The sequence below is a fragment of the Ornithorhynchus anatinus genome, chromosome X1 (assembly GCF_004115215.2).
Source record: "Ornithorhynchus anatinus isolate Pmale09 chromosome X1, mOrnAna1.pri.v4, whole genome shotgun sequence".
Classification (NCBI taxonomy): Eukaryota; Metazoa; Chordata; class Mammalia; order Monotremata; family Ornithorhynchidae; genus Ornithorhynchus; species Ornithorhynchus anatinus.
The window spans coordinates 121,637,917-121,652,159 of NC_041749.1; positions in this window are offsets into that span (position 1 = coordinate 121,637,917).

Consider the following 14,243-nt stretch of genomic DNA (forward strand, 5'->3'; position numbering starts at 1 on the left):
AGCTACTCCACCTCCAGCCCCACAGCACTTATGAACATATCCTTATGCTCTTCCATTCCCTTATCTGTAACTGATTTTAATGTCCGTCTCCTCTCTGTCAATTCCTTACTAGCAGGGATCATATCTATTAACTCTGTTGAATTGCACTCTCCAAAGTGCTCAGTTAGTGCTCTTCACCCAGTAAATGTTCAAGAAATACCACTGATTGATTGATAGATTCATTCAATAGTATTCATTGAGCGCTTACTATGTGCAGAGCGCTGTACTAAGTGCTTGGAATGTACAAATCGGCAACAGATAGAGACAGTCCCTGCCCTTTGATGGGCTTACAGTCTAACGGGGAGAGACAGACGGACAAGAGCAATGGCAATAGAGTCAAGGTGAAGAACATCTCATTAAAACAATAGCAAATAAATAGAATCAGGGTGATGTACATCTCTTTAAATAAAATTAATAGGGTGAGGAAGCCATATACAGTTGAGCGGACGAATACAGTGCTGAGGGGATGGGATGGGAGAAGAGGAGGAGCAGAGGGAAAGGGGGGAGAAGAGGGTTTAGCTGCGGAGAGGTGAAGGGGGGAGTAGAGGGGGCAGAGGGAAAAGGGGATCTCAGTCTGGGAAGGCCTCTTGGAGGAGGTGAGTTTTAAGTAGGGTTTTGAAGAGGGGAAGAGAATTAGTTTGGCGGAGGTGAGGAGGGAGGGCATTCCAGGACCGCGGGAGGATGTGGCCCAGGGGTCGACGGTGGGATAGGCGACACTGAGGGATGGTGAGGAGGTGGGCAGCATAGGAGCGGCGTGTGTGGGGTGGGCAGTAGAAAGAGAGAAGGGAGGAGAGGTAGGAAGGGGCAAGGTGATGGAGAGCCTTGAAGCCTAGAGTGAGAAGTTTTTGTTTTGTGCGGAGGTTGATAGGCAACCACTGGAGGTTTTTAAGAAGGGGAGTGACATGCCCAGAGCGTTTCTGCAGGAAGATGAGCCGGGCAGCGGAGTGAACAATAGACTGGAGCGGGGAGAGAGAGGAGGAAGGGAGATCAGAGAGAAGGCTGACACAGTAGTCTAGCCGGGATATTACGAGAGCCCATAGCAATAAGGTAGCCGTTTGGGTGGAGAGGAAAGGATCTTGGCGATATTATAAAGGTGAGACAGGTAGGCAGGGAATGTGTCTGTTATACTGTTATACAGAGCAGCCAAGTGGTGGAGTTGGGATTAGAATCCATGACTTTATCAGCTGGTGCTCTATCCACTACTACAGGATGCTTCTCATGGAACTGCTCCATGTGGTTCTTCTCCTTCCCCAGAAAGCTCATCCAATGAGGATGAGGAGAAGCAGCATCCCAATTTCCTTGGCTGCTTCCAATGATCCAATTTAGCCCTCATAGAGAGGCTTTTTCCAGGTCAACCTAGAGATGGGAGGAGATCGCCCAGCTACTGACACCAATATGCTAAATGTACAGGACCATAAGATCCAGTTGAAGGGAGGGTTTTGTAGCCTAATGAAAAACCACCTTAAGTTTTCCCAACCATCCAGAAGTTCACAAATCAACCCATTTGCAGTCGTTGGCCTTGCCCCAGTGTAGGTGATGACTATTCTTCTTATTTTAGTCATGGCCTTCCTCAGGCACTTCTTTGAAAGCTAAGGATTTTGCCATACATTTTGCGATTATTTTCTGTTGTACTGTACTCTCCCAAGCACCTTGAAAAGGGCTTAGCATACAGTCAGTGCTTAATGAATACAACGGATTTACTGAGTGATAGTTACAGTCCCTCTAGACTAAGCTCATTGTGAGCAGGGAACGTGTCTACCAACTCTCTTATATTGTAATAATAATAATGATAATAGTATTTGTTAAGTGCTTACTATGTGCCAAGCCCTGTTCTAAGCACTGGGGTAAATACAAGGTTCTCAGGTTGTCCCACATGGGGCTCACAATCTTAATCCCCATTTTACAGATGAGGTAACTGAGGCACAGAGAAGTTAAGTTACCTCACACAGCTGACAAGTGGAGGAGGCTGGATTAGAACCCTAAGCATCTGACTCTCAAGCCCATGCTCTTTCCACCAAGTGCTGAGTATGGTGCTCTGCACACAGTAAGCTCTCAAAAAATATGATTGATTGAAGTATGAATAATTGAGTTGCTACCTCACACTGCCCTCTTTCCCCTACTCTCTGATGAATCCTCTGTTGGTTTTGCTAATGAAGTAGAATGAACCTCCTTTAAAGGTCATGATAGGGGAAACTCTGCCTCCTCTCAAAGGTGACAGAATTTAGGAGAGAGGAGAGGAGCACCCTGAGTGAGAATTAGCATGAAAGCCAAGAAGAGGAGAATTGGATGATGGGCTTTCAGGATACAGTGTTGGAGATCCACGTGCAAACTTAAGCACTTACTGAGATTGTTTGCTGGGGCCAGAATGAAAAGCAATCACTTAAAGAATGACATGGAGAACTGCTTAAAGAAAACATTTATGAGACAATCTTGCCTCTCAAATGCTCTGCTTTTGTCAGACAAAGGTGCCTACGTTTCAGGTCTGACAGGAATCTCGGAGGGGCCTGATGAGAACCAAGCAAAAAGGCTAGAGTGCATTGAGCAGGATGCGGAATGGAGTGGGCCCAAACTGGCCATGTGGCATCTTGTACTTCCTGTTGCCACTCGCTGGATGGATTTTTCGTAGCATCCCACCTGGCAGCCCTTCCTTTTGCCCCTATAAACCTTTGAATCCTTCAATTTTTCTTCACTCTCCCCAGTCCCTTCCCACAACCCCATTTCCACACACCTTGTTCCCCCTTTCAACTCTCTTAAATCACCATCTTGGAAGGTCCCCTGAGTCCCCCTTCTCCTGGCTCCATTATTATTATTTGTTAAACACTTACTATGGTCAAGCACTATTCTTAGCATTGGAGTAGATACAAGTCAATCAAGTTGGACATGGTCCCTGTCCCACAAGGGGGTCAAGCCTAAGTAGGGAGGAGAACAGGTATTTAATCCTCCTTTTACAGTTGGGGGACCTGAGGCCCAGAGAAGTGAAGTGACTTGCCCAAGGTCACACAGTCGGCACATGGCAGTGGCAGGATTAGAACCTAGGTCCTTTGAATCCTAGGCGTCCATGATCTTTCCACTAGCCCATGCTGCTTCTCGTGCAACTTTTTTAAAATTCCGCCTACTGGGTTTGCTCATGTATCTTCTTCTCGCGTCCCTCGTCTCTCGAAAGTGCAGACAGCGAGGGCAGGACAGGACAACAGCGGAATGTGAGAGGGCAGGAGCGGCCCCTTCCCGATTCCCCTCCCCTTCTCCATCCTGAGCTGGTCCCCACTTAGACTAGATTCTTCTGCGATGCATCATAGAGGGAGTGTGCAAAAACCGGTATGATGGGGAAATCTGAAGTGATTGAGAGCTGTAATAATAGTTGTAACATTTACTCATCTCTTTCTCTATGCTAAGCTTGGTGTCAAGCTCTGGGGGAGGTACGAGAAAATCAGAGGTGGGGAGAGAGGGCAGGTATCTGATTTCCACTATAAAGGTGAGGAAAACAGGGAGCAGAGCAATTCAGGGAAATGCCCCAGGCCATACAGCGGGCCAGTGGCAGAGTTGGGACTAGAATCAAGATCTCAGTCAATCCATCGTCAATCCATCGGTCAAGCAACAGGATTTGTCAAAAAATCTTCTGGACCAGACCTCACCATTTAGTATTCCAAAATTCTTGATTAAGTTATTTTCTTTAAAAAGTGTGCTTAGAAATAGCTGACATTTTTGGCTAAATCATTGAAGTTTTGAGAAAACTCAGGTTCCAAAGGTCACTTGATCTTTCCAAAATGGCAAGTTATAAACATTTTGAAAAGCATTTCCTCTAATCAATATTTTTTTGACTCGATAATGTACTTCAAAAGAAGCATAAAATCTACAGTCTTCAAGTCCAGATCTCTTTCTTCCTCTTTGAAAAAGTATTCACTGTTAGAAGGTAAATCCCTCCCTTGCTCACCAGTTTTTCAGAAATAAAAGTAGCTCTGGTGGAAAGGCTATTGTGTCTGGGAGTCAGGAGACCCGGATTCAAGACCCGGCTCTTTCCCTGGCCTGTTGTGTGACGATGGGCAACTCCAGTGCATACTTCACACGACTGTCTGTATCTTTTTTGTACAAAAGATCAATGTTTTTCCACTCCTCAAGAACTTCCAGTGGTTGCCCAAACACCTTCGCAGCAAACAGAAACTCTTTACTGTTGGCTTTAAAGCAGTCACTCACCTTGTCCCCTCCTACCTCACCCCGCTACTCTCCTACTCCAACCAGGTCACACACTTCACTCCTCTGATGCCAACCTACTCACTTTACCTCAGTCTCATCTCTCTCACCACCTACCTCTGGCCCACATCCTGCCTCTGGCCTGGAACGTCATCCCTCTTCATATCAGTTAAACCATCACTCTCCCCACCAAAGCCCTATTAAAAGCACATCTTCTCCAAGAGGCCTTTCCTAACTAAGCCCTCATTTCCTCTTCTCCCACTCCCTTGTGCATCGTCCCTGAACTTGCATTTGCTTCCTTTATTCATCCCTCCCTCAGCCCCACAGCATTTACGTATATATCCATAATTTATTTAATTATAATCAGTGTCTGTCTCGCCCCTCTAGACTGTAATCTCATCATGCGCAGGGAACGTGCCTACCAACTCTGTCACTTTGGACTCTCCCCAGTGCTTAGTCCAGTGGTCTCTATGCAGTAAGCTCTCAATAAATACGATTGATCAATGTAACCTCTCTGGGCCTCAGTTTCCTCATTTATCAATGGGGATGAGCTTCCTTATCTCCCAACCTCTTACACTGTGAACCCTATGTGGGATTGGGACTGTGTCTGAGTTTATGTTATCACATATTTATCTCAGTGATCAGCACAGTATTTAGCACCAAGTAGGTAATAAATACCATCATCATTCTTGTGGAAGCTCAAGACTGAACACTGCGCTCAAAGAAACAAGTTCCAGAAAGGGCAAGATCCTCATGAAAAATGAGAATAATGTGAACATACTAAAGGCTAGACATTCAAAAGAATTCCCTTTGGTTTTTTTGCTCGCTTCCAGAATTTTCCCTCTTTACTTGACTAATGATGGTGTCTCTAGGTAACTTGTTAATTATTCATGCAAATTTTAGGGCACATAAGGGAATAAAATTTACTTGGCATTTCTTTCCCAAAAACTTTAGAAGACTTTTTCACTACCTTACTTGGGTTATAAATAATCAGTTGATTAATAAATCACATTTTTATTGAGCATTTGGTGCAGAGTACTGTTCTAAGCACTTGGAAGAGCGCAACAAAACAGAGGTGGTAGACACCTTCCCTGCCCACAGTGAGCTTATACTCTAGTTGGGGAGATCAATATTAATATAAATTATGTATATGTATACAAATGTATAAACATATATATGTGAATAAGAATCTGTCCAGCACATTAAGAATGATAATGGCATTTGTTAAGCACTTACTATGTGCAAGGCTCTGTATTAAGCGTTGGGGTGAGTAGAAGCAAATCGGGTTGGACACAGTGCCTGTCTTGCATGGTGCTCACAGTCACTTTACAGATGAGGTAACTGAGGCACAGAGAAGTGAATTGATATGTCCAATGTCACACCAGACAAGTAGCGGAGCCGGGTTTAGAACCCAGAACCTTCTGACTCCCAAGCCCGGGCTCTATCCACTAGGCCATGCTATTTCTCCATTAGGCAACAATAGTATGGTAGGCTGATTTGATGAACGCTTCCTGCCTATCTCCATGGTACATTAATATGCCAATAAGCCCATCTTTACAAAGCATAGAAAAGTTACCAAGATTTGAATATGCTAACTAAAGCCAAAGACTACCTCACCTGAATTTCCTAATCATCATGTTTCTGTGCAAAGACAATATCTGGCATAGGAGAGAAATGACCTCATTTGTTAGCAACATCTTTGGAGGCAGAGAATGTATGCTGTGCTTCTTTGGTATTCTCCCCAGTGTTTAGCACAGGGTCTAGCATTCAGTAGACACTCGATAAATACCTCTGATTGACTGGTGTTAAACTTTGTCATCATCTTTAAGCAGATGCATATATCATGAGTGGAGACTGCCCCAAATAGCAAAGGTACTTCACTGATTCTTGTGATCTAGCGCTTGCTTTTTCTGCCAAGTAGAGCATACTTCTTTTAGACATAGCAGAAAGATGTGGTAATTCACATTTAGCTGGTTTTAAGCAATCCAAATAAAGGCACTCAAAGGCAATTTGATGGCCAAGGAATCTTATTGACATGACCGTGATCCATTTGTATATAAGAAAATATGCCATTTAATGCCTCTTACATCTGTGGGAGAACAGGTAAAAATGACACTTTAGAAAATATGACCTTTTAGCCCACAAAACTGCAATGTGAAGAAAGAAGAATAAAAACAGGTAATTTGCCCACTGATGGGATATAATTTGCTCAGTTCAGGCATATGTTGCCTAATGCCTTCCTTGCTATTGGACTATGAACTCCATCTTTTAGGATTTTCAGATCCATAATCTGCACTAGGAACATAATTACTGATTGGTAGCTTGACTTTCCTCTCAGTAGCTCCTGGAGATACTCCAGTATAATTTGGATTTCTGTACCTAGTGGTAGCTTGGCAGGAGGAGGTGGGCTTCAAGGAATTGATAGGTTGTTGGGAAGAGTTGGATGCCCTTCACTGATGACCCTGGGTGCAATTTTAGATAAACTCGTGGAGGTTTCAAAATGGCCACAATATTTTGATGGAAAATCTTGTCATAAGGACATTGTCAATCAACCAGTGGTATTTATTGAGTGTTTACTTTGTGCAGAGAATAGTGCTAGGCACTTGGAAGAGAATGATACGGTAGAGTTGATAGACATCCCCTAACTCCAAGGAGTTTACTGTCTAGAAAGAGAACCAGACACTAAAATAAATTACATATAGGGGAAATAGGAGAGTAGAGGTATATGTGTATAGGTGCTTTGAGCCCAGGGGTGTGGTGAATATCAAGTGCATAAAGGGAAATCAATCAATCAATTGTTTTTATTGAGTGCTTACTGTGTTCAAAGCACTGTACTAAGCACTGGGAGAGTACAGCATAAAAGAGTTGGTAGAAACGTTTCCTGCCCACACAGAGAATTCAGTCTAGAGGATACACAGGAGTAGACAGTCAAGTGCATAGGTGACGCGGAGGAAAGGACATTGAGGAAATGAGGATTTGGTCGGGGAAGATCTCTAGGAGAGTTTTGAATAATAAAAATAATAATGATAATAGTAATAATGGTATTTATTAAGCACTTCCTATGTGGCAAGCACTGTACTAAGTGCTGGGGTACATTCAAAATAATTATACTGGACACAGTTTGAAGGTGGAAAGATTGGTGGACAGTCAGATATGGAGAAGCAGTGTGGCTCAGTGGATAAAGCACGGGCCTATCCATTTAATTTTTTAAATGGTATTTGTTAAGCACTTACTATGTGCCAGACACTGTGCTATGCATTGGGACAGAAACAAGTTAATCAGGTTGGACACAGACCAGATCCCACATGGGACTCATGGTTCATTCATTCATTCATTCATTCAATAGTATTTATTGAGCGCTTTCTATGTGCAGAGCACTGTACTAAGCGCTTGGAATGTACAAATCGGTAACAGATAGAGACAGTCCCTGCCCTTTGACGGGCTTATGGTCTAATCGGGGGAGACGGGCAGGCGAGAACAATAGCAATAAATAGAATCAAGGTCTTAATCCCCATTTTACAGAGGAGGTAACTGAGGCCCAGAGAATTGAAGTGACTTGCCCAAACAGGTGACAGAGCAGGGATTAGAACCCAGGGCCTTCTGACTTCCAGGCCTGTGTTCTCTCCACCAGGCAACACTGCTTCTCTATCATTTACTACCATGGCATTATTGCCCAAGCGCTATAATAAGCACTGGGGTAGATCCAAGATAATCAGATCAGACCCAATCCCTAACCCACAGGGGAAGGGAGAAGCAGCATCCGATTTCCATTGTGCAGATAAAGAAACCAAGGCTCAGAGAGGTTATATAATTTGCGCAAGGTCACGTAGTAAGTCCTATGTTTCCCCCCGCTCCCACTGTGCACAGTACCTCTCCTAGGAAGCACTCTGGAGCTTCAGATGACAGTGTTGACAGTGAGATTGTACGCGAGATTGACAGTGGGACATGTTCACTCAGTTTGGGCAGGGAATTTGTCTTATGCCCAACCAAGAACAGTACGGTGCTTTAGCACTCTTAGATTCTGAGCACCCCCTACCCACCCCAAGGGTCAAAGACCGTGTCTAATTCCCACCTGTTAATATTTTCCCAGTGCTTAGAACGTAATTGCTCAATAAATACCATTACTACTGTAACTACTACCGATTACTAGTTGATCACTACTTAGAGAAACAGTATGGCTCAGTGGAAAGAGCATGGGCTTAAGAGTCAGAGGTCATGGGTTCTAATCTTGGCTCCACCACTTGACAGCTGTGTGACTTTGGGCAGGTCACTTAACTTCCCTGTGCCTCAGTTACCTCATCTGTAAAATGGGGATTCAGACTGTGAGCCCCTCCATGGGACAACCTGATGACCTTGTATCCCCCCAGTGCTTAGAACAGTGCTTGGCACATAGTAAGCACTTAACAAAATACCATCATTATTATTCTTATTATGACTGCTAGTACTACTATTAATAATAATAATAATAATGTTGGTTACTTCCTATGGTTGGTTAATATTACTACTATTACTACTTGATTTGTTTGTATCCACCCCAGTGCTTGGTACAATACCTGGCACATAGCACTTAAATACCACTATTATTATTATTACTACTGCTGTTGCTACTACTGCTTCTACTACTCCTCCTCCTGAAAAAGATAAGGAAGACTAAAGGACACTTTGCAAGGAAATTTAAATTTCTCCCCCTCTAGACTGTGAGCTCATTTTGGCAGGGAATGTGTCCATTTGTTGTTATACTGTCTTCTCCCAATTGCTTAGTAGAGTGTTTTGCATCCAGTAATCACTCAGTAAATACGATTAAATGAATGAATGGATGATGATTACATCAGACTATGAAGCATTTGGAAAGGAGGGAAAAAAAAAACAGGCAAAATGAAGGAAAGTGAAATGAGTTGTGAAGCTGATACAGAATAGCTCAGTAGCCCTCCAGGATGAAAATGGAGAGAGAAGAACAAACGGAATGAAGATGGGTAAAAACATGGACCGACTCTCCATCATCTCTCCTCAGATAACGTCACAGAAAGGACAGTCAGGAAAGAGTGAAAGGAGAAACCATTCCATAATTAATCAGGGAAAATGTTGTGCTCAATAAAAAGACTGTTTGCAGTTTGAAGCCGCAAAAATGTCCAAGCAAGTACAGCATGGCTAAAATATCACCGAGGGAAGATGTACTTCTATTTAAGGTGCTGCAACAATATCCATTATGCATCATGAACTGCTGATGTATGGGAAAGAACAAACAAAAGTACAAAGTCTGTTGAAGAAGAGACCCTGAAACTCTTTCATTCCTTAGTTTCCCCCACCAGATCCAGAGCTGGTTCTCTTCCTATCTCACCCACTGCTCCTTCTCAGTCCCAATCCCTGGCTCCTCTTCTACCTCGGGGCCCCAAACTGTTGTGGTCCAATAAGACTCTACGCTGTAAGCTCGTCCTCTAGGCTGTAAGCTCCTAGAAGGCAGGGAACATGTCTACTGACTCTCCCAAGTGCTTAGTACAGTACTCTGTATGCAGTAACTCACTCAATAAATACCCCTGACTGAAGGTCCCTTCAGATGGAAGGTTCAGGGTCCCTTTCTCTTCTCACCCTACATCACTGGCTTTGGGAACTTGTCTGCTCCCATGGCTTCAACTACCACCTCTACACAGATGACTCGTGTCTGGCCGTGCCCTCTCACCTAATCAACAATCCTGCATCGCCACCTGCCTTCTGGACAGACCAATTGATCAAACAATGGTATTTATCAAGTGCTTGCTGTGTGCAGAGCACTGTACTAAGCACTTGGGAGAGTGCAGTAGAGATAGACATGGAAGTCAGAAGGACCTTCTCACTATGCCTCATTCTTGCCTGTCCCACCGTTGACTCCTGGCCCACGTCTTACCTCTGGTCTGAAATGTCTTCCCTCCTCAAATCCGCCTATCACACTTGCCCCCTTCAAAGCCCTACTGAAGCCTCACCTCCTCCAGGAGGCCTTTCCAGGCCTTTCCCTCAGTTCCCCATTTCCCCCCTACCCCTCACCCCGACTCACTCCCTGTCCCACAGCACCTGTATATATATATATGCACATATCTATAATTTTATTTTGTTATATTAATGCCTGTTTTACTTGTTCTGAAGAGTAGATATATATATCTAATTCTATTAGCTTGGCTCAGTGGAAAGAGCACGGGCTTTGGGAATTAGAGGTCATGGGTTCAAATCCCTGCTCAGCCACTTGTCAGCTGTGTGACTTTGGGCAAGTCACTTAATTTCTCTGTGCCTCAGTTACCCCATCCGTAAAATGGGGATTAAGACTGTGAGCCCCACATGGGATGACCTGATCACCTTGTATTCTCCCCAGTGATTAGAACAGTGGCTTTGCACATACTAAGCGCTTAACAAATGCCATCATTATTATTTATTTATGTTTACACTACTGATGCCTGTTTACTTGCTTTGATACTTATCTTGCCCCTTCTAAACTGTGAGCCCACTGTGGGCAGGGATTGTCTCAGTTGTTGAATTGTACTTTCCAAGGGGATAGTGCAGAGCTCTGCATACATTAAGCGCTCAATAAATACAATTGAATGAATGAACTAGGTTCTAATCCCCACTCCGCCACTTATCTGTTTTGTGATCTTGGGCAAGGCACTTCAATTCCCTGAGCCTCAGTTACCTCATAAAAGGGGGATTAAGACTGTGAGTCCAATGTGAGTCAGTGACCAAACTGATCAACTTGTACCTACCCCAGTGATTACTACAGTGCGTGGCATATAGTAAGTGCTTAACAAATACCATTAAGAAAAGACATGATCCCTGTCCTCAAACAGCTTTATTCTAGTGGAATGGGGATTCCTAGAGGGCTGAGCCTGCTCTTACGAGCACACGCTGGAGAGTAGGCACAGAGCCAAACCAGGCCACACTTGACACAGGATTCCCTTTGCTCAGTCACTTTTCAGACCACAGCTCTGCCCTGATCACTTCCTCTCAGGTTGTCCCTCTCAGGACAGTTTGACTGAGGATTCCTGGGGAAGTCCTTTGCCCTTAACTATAATTACTGGTCCTGGTTTTCAATCTTTCAATAGTATTTATTGAGCGCTTACTATGTGCAGAGCACTGTACTAAGCGCTTGGGATGAACAAGTCGGCAACAGATAGAGACAGTCCCTGCCGTTTGACGGGCTTACAGTCTAATCGGGGGAGACGGACAGACAAGAACAATGGCAATAAACAGCGTCAAGGGGAAGAACATCTCGTAAAAACAATGGCAACTAAATAGAATCAAGGCGATGTACAATTCATTAACAAAATAAATAGGGTAACGAAAATATATACAGTTGAACGGACAAGTACAGTGCTGTGGGGATGGGAAGGGAGAGGTGGAGGAGCAGAGGGAAAAGGGGAAAATGAGGCTTTAGCTGCGGAGAGGTAAAGGGGGGATGGCAGAGGGAGTAGAGGGGGAAGAGGAGCTCAGTCTGGGAACGCCTCTTGGAGGAGGTGATTTTTAAGTAAGGTTTTGAAGAGGGAAAGAGAATCAGCTAATCAATCTTAGCATTGAGCTGAGGGTTCCCTTCTGTAGACTCACAGTTCAGCCCTCTGCTCCTCAAAAACATTCATTGGCGATCCATCTCCCTTCGCCTCAGTGATAAACTCCTCACAATTTTTTTCACAGAGCCCCTCCTTCTTATATATCAACTCATTTCACCTGCTATATGTCACAAGCCCCCCACCGCAAACCAACCAGGACCTTCCTGACCAGGGGAGCCTCGATGTTGTGTAGTATGGTCAAACCACACCTCTGATCACCAAGGTTACTGTGGAAAGTTTTTTTTTTTTACTTAATTTCACCAAAGTGCAAGGGAGTGACACATACACACTAATTCACTTCAGTGCACCAAGTGTCCAATACCAGTCTGCTGGTCAAGGGATTCTTTCTGCCGATGCTTCTTCTTTCTGCTTCCAGGTGCTGCTCTCCTGTTGCTTCTGCTGCTCTGCGTACTTCCCAGTGTGTGTGCTCTTTGTGTATTGATGTTCTGCTTCTCTGCATGCCTCTATCTGCATCAGTGTGACTTGCTTTCACCGCTCTCCTGCCTTCCTGCATGCCTCCTGGCTATTCAAAACAAGCGCCTTTTATCTGCATTAGGCATTGCAGCTGTGGCCCTACGTAGCAGTCATTGATTGGTCCAGGCCCATTACCGGGTAGAGCCGGCAGAGAAAGCCCTGCCTCCCTCCATGCTCTGCCTCAATCACCTGTCCTCAAATAGAGCCTTCACCAATCTCTTCCTTTTTTGCTGTTTGCGGAATCACAGACAGTTACGAAATAGGCAGTTTACTGTGGGCTCACCACATCATGCCCCAACTGAATCACGCTCTAGATTTAGCAAACCTGCATCCCCTTGTTTGTGCGATCGTTCAGCCTGGAACTCCCTCCCCCTCCAATTTGGCCAGACCATAGGCCTGGCCTTCCCCAGACCATAGCTCTCAATCAATCAATCATGTTTATTGAGAGCTTACTATGTACAGAGCACTGTACTAAGCATTTGGAAGAGTACGATATAACAATATAACAGACATATTCCCTGCCCACACATGCTTACAGTCTACAAGGGACTTACAGCCCAGAGGGAGCTTATAGTCTAATTTCTAAGCTTTCTCCACTCCTCAAGAGCCTCTAGTAGGTACCCATCCACTTCTGCATTAAACAGAAACTTCTTGCCATTGGCTTAAGCACTTACTCACCTTCTCCCCTCCTACTTTACCTCACTGATTTCCTACTACAACCCAGGCTGCACACTTCATTCTTTGTTAGCCCCAGGCTTAGGCTCCGTGTTAGAAAGGTGAGCCCCAGGCTGCTTTTACCTCAGAGCCCCGCACACAGAGCCTGTGCTACTACAAGATGGCCTCAGATTGCCACTGGAGCCATTTTACTCCTTCTCCAAACGGTGGTCTGAGTTGAGCGTCACGGCGTGGGGATGGAGATTCAGGCTTCGGTGTCATTCCCTCAGTCCAAGGTGGCCCCGCATCACAGAGAGGGAGCCTTGACCTGCCAACGACAAGGAGGTGAGGTGCTCCTCCCCTCCCTCCTCCCCTTGTTCCTGCAACCCCCTTCACACACACACCTCCACTATAGAGACCACGACCCCTGTCCCCTGCCCCCTGCCCCACAGCGCAGCCTGTAGCATCTCCTGGAGCTGCCACTGCCTCAGGACACCTCCAACTCTCACCCCATCCTGGTTTGGGATCGACCCTAGTGCCCTGTGTTTTTCCACAACACCTTGGTATTTTGCGGGCGGGGAGGGCCCATCCTATCACCTTTGAACCATGTGGCTCAAAGGTGGCAGACAGGGACACGAGGTGGAGATGAACAGTCCATTGGAGTAGGGACCAAGAGCGATGAATGGGGACCATTGGACACTGAAGGATGCCAATTTCCTGCTCAACCACCAATGAGAAGCCACAGAATCCGACGGACAAGCTGGGGACTGATGAGGGTTTGCTCCTTGGGGGCATCTTTGGGAGGGCCAGTGGAGCTAACAGTGTCAGACAGGAACAGGTTTATGCAGATGATCAGATGTGTTAAAACCCCACCCGTGTGAGCGGCCCACCCTCAGTGCCTGGACCAGCGGCCATGTGCTGAGCCCTCCCGGGAGGGAGTGAGATTAAAGGTGCCTGGAGCCAGCTCTGATCTCTTTGTTCTCTGTGCTACACCTCACTGAGAGTGGTAGCACATTCCTCCAGTACCAACCTACTCACTGTACCTGGAGCTCACCTATCGCTTTGCTGACCCCTTGCCCACATCCTGCTCTGACCTGGAACTCCTTCCTCTTTTGTATCTGACAGATGATCGCTCTCCCCACCTTCAAAGCCTTGCTAAATGAATTGCCAAGAAGACTTCCATGACTAAGCACTCATTTCCTCTATTTACTCTCCCTTCTGTGTCACCTGGCACTTGGATCTGTACCCTTTATTCACCCTCCCTCAGCCTGATAGTACTTATAGACCTCTCTGTAACGTATTTATTTATATCAACATATGTCT